Source organism: Rattus rattus, chromosome 7 (genome assembly GCF_011064425.1).
Source record: "Rattus rattus isolate New Zealand chromosome 7, Rrattus_CSIRO_v1, whole genome shotgun sequence".
Classification (NCBI taxonomy): domain Eukaryota; kingdom Metazoa; phylum Chordata; class Mammalia; order Rodentia; family Muridae; genus Rattus; species Rattus rattus.
Genome location: NC_046160.1, coordinates 126,846,669 through 126,849,543, shown reverse-complemented (window position 1 = coordinate 126,849,543; position 2,875 = coordinate 126,846,669). Strand labels below are relative to the sequence as shown.

At 36.5% G+C, this 2,875-nt stretch overlaps 1 non-coding gene across 1 annotated transcript; it reads left to right on the top strand.

Moving 5' to 3' along the window:
• The first annotated feature begins 2,714 nt into the window (after positions 1–2,714).
• LOC116906521 lies at positions 2,715–2,821 on the top strand. The gene has a single exon (XR_004388743.1). It is a non-coding gene; the product is annotated as a U6 spliceosomal RNA (small nuclear RNA).
• The last annotated feature ends 54 nt before the right edge of the window (positions 2,822–2,875 follow it).

The following is a 2,875-nucleotide window of genomic DNA, read 5'->3' as shown; positions in this document are numbered from 1 at the left end:
AAGATCAAGTGACCATGGGTGTGTGGGTTTAATTCTGGGTCTTCATTTCTATTCCACTGATCTACCTGTCTGCCTCTGTACCATTACCATGTGGTTTTTTAATCACTATTGCTCTGTAGTAAAGCTTCAGATTAAGGATGGTGATTTCCCCAGAAGTTCTGTTACTGTTGAAAATAGTTTTTGCTAATCTGGGTTTTTTGTTATTCCAGATGAATTGGAGAATTGCTTTTTCTATCTCTGTGAAGAATTGAGTTGGAATTTTGACAGGTATTGCATTGAATCTGTAGATCGCTTTTGGTAAAATGGCCCCATTTACTATGTTAATCCTGCTAATCCATGGGCATGGAAGATCTTTCCATCTTCTGAGGTCTTCTTCAATTTCTTCCTTAGGGTACTTGAAGTTCTTGTTGTATAGAACTTTCACTTTTTTGGTTACACTCACACCAAGATATTTTGTATTATTTCTGACTATCGTAAATGGTATCATTTCCCTGATTTCTTTCTCAGCCTGTTTATCATTTGAGTTGAGGAAGGCTACTAATTTGTTTGAGTTAATTTTATATACAGCCATTTAACTGAAGTTGTATATCAGTTGTAGGAGTTCTGTGGTGGAATTTTTGGGGTCACTTAAGTATACTATCATATCATCTGCATGTAGTGATAGCTTGACTTCTTTCTTTCCAATTTGTATCCCTTTGACCTCCTTTTGTAGTCTAATTGTTCTGGCTAGAACTTGGATTAATATTGAATATATAGGGAAAGAATAGGCAGCCTTGCTAGTCCCTGATTTTAGTGGGATTGCTTCAAGATTTCTCCATTTTGTTTAATGTTGGTTATTGGTTTGCTGTATATTGCTTTTATTATGTTTAGCTATGCACCTTGAATTATTTACATTTACAAGAGTTTTAACATGAAGGGGTGTGGTATTTTTGTCAAATGCTTTCTGACATCCAATGAGATGATCATGTAGTTTTTTTTCCCTTTGTGTTTGTTTATGTAGTGTATTACGTTCATGGATTTCAGTACATTGAAGCATCCCCGCATCCCTGGGATGGCTACTTGATCATGATGAATGGTTGTTTTGATGTGTTCTTGGATTTGGTTTGCTATAATTTTATTGAGTATTTTTGCATTGATATTCATAAGGGAAATTGGTCTGAAGTTCTCTTTCTTGGTTGGGTCTTTGCATGGTTCAGATATTAGTGTAACTGTGGCTTCACAAAATGAATTAGGTAGTGTTCCTTCTGTTTCTGTTTTGTAGAATATTTTGAAGAGCATTGGTATTAGGTCTTCTTTGAAAATCTAATAGAATTTTGCACTAAACCTGCCTAGTCCTGGTCTTCTTTTAGTTTAGAGACTTTTATGTCTGCTTCTATTTCTTTAGGGGTTATGGGACACTGTAGATGATTTATCTGATATTGATTTAACTTTGGTACCTGGTATCTGTTTAGAAAATCATCTATTTCAACTAGATTTTTCAGTTTTGTTGAGTATAGGATTTTGTAGTAGGATCTCATGATATTTTGAATCTCTCCAGTTTCTGTTGTTATGTCTCCCTTTTTATTTCTAATGTTGCTAATTTTGATACTGTTTCTGGGCCCTCTCGTTACTCTGGCTAAGGGTTTATCTATCCTGTTGATTTTCTCAAAGAACCAGCTCCTGGCTTTGTTGATTATTTATATAGTTTTCTTTGTTTCTACTTGCCTGATTTTAGCACTGAGTTTGTTATTTCCTGCCATCTACTCCTCCTGCTTGTATTTGCTTCTTTTTGTTCTAGAGCTTTACGATGTGCTGTTCAGCTGCTAGTGTATGATCTTTCCAATTTCTTTATGGACACACTCAGAGCTATGAGTTTTCCTCTTAGCACTGCTTTCATTATGTCCCATAAGTTCAGCTATGTTGTACCTTCATTTTCCTTAAATTCTAAAACCTCTTTAATTTCCCTCTTTATTTCTTCTCTGAAAGGTTATCCTTGAGTAGAGTATTGTTCAGCTTCCATGGATATGTGGGTTTTCTGTCATTTTCATTGTTATTGAAGACCAACCTCAGTCCGTGGTGATTTGATAGGAATGCATGGGATTATTTCAATTTTCTTGTATATGTTGAGGTTTGTTTTGTGTCTGATTATATGGTCAGTTTTGGAGAAGGTACCATGAGATGCTGAGAAGAGGGTATATACTTTTGTTTTAGGGTGAAATGTTCTATTGTTATCTGTTAAATCCATTTGGGTCAGAACTTCTGTTCATTTCACTGTGCTTCTTTCTAGTTTCTGTTGCCACCATCTGTACATTGGTGAGAGTTGCTTGTTGATGTCTCCTGCTATTAGTGTATAAGGTTCAATGCGTGCATTGAGCTTTAGTAATGTTTCTTTTACAAATGTGGGTACCCTCGCGGTTGGGCATAGATGCTGAGAAGTGAGAGTTCATCTTGGTAGATGTTTCCTTTGATGTGTATGAAGTGTCCTTCCATCTTCTTTGATAACTTTTGGTTGAAAGTCAATTGTGTTGGCTATTAGAATGGCTACTGCAGCTTGTTTCTTGGGACCATTTGCTTGGAAATTTTTCCCCCAGCCTTTTAAACTGGGGTAGTGTCTTCTTCCACTGAGGTGCATTTTCTCTATGCAGTAAAATGCTGGGTTCTCTTTGCTTTTCCTTCTGTTAGTCTATGTCGTTTCACAGGGGAATTGAGTGCACTGACATTAAGAGATATAAGGAGTGCTCGCTTTGGCAGCACATATACTAAAATTGGAACGATACAGAGAAGATTAGCATGGCCCCTGCGCAAGGATGACACGCAAATTCGTGAAGTGTTCCATATTTTTAAGGATATACCTTCTTCTCAGCTCCTCATGGTACTTTCTCCAAAATTAACCATA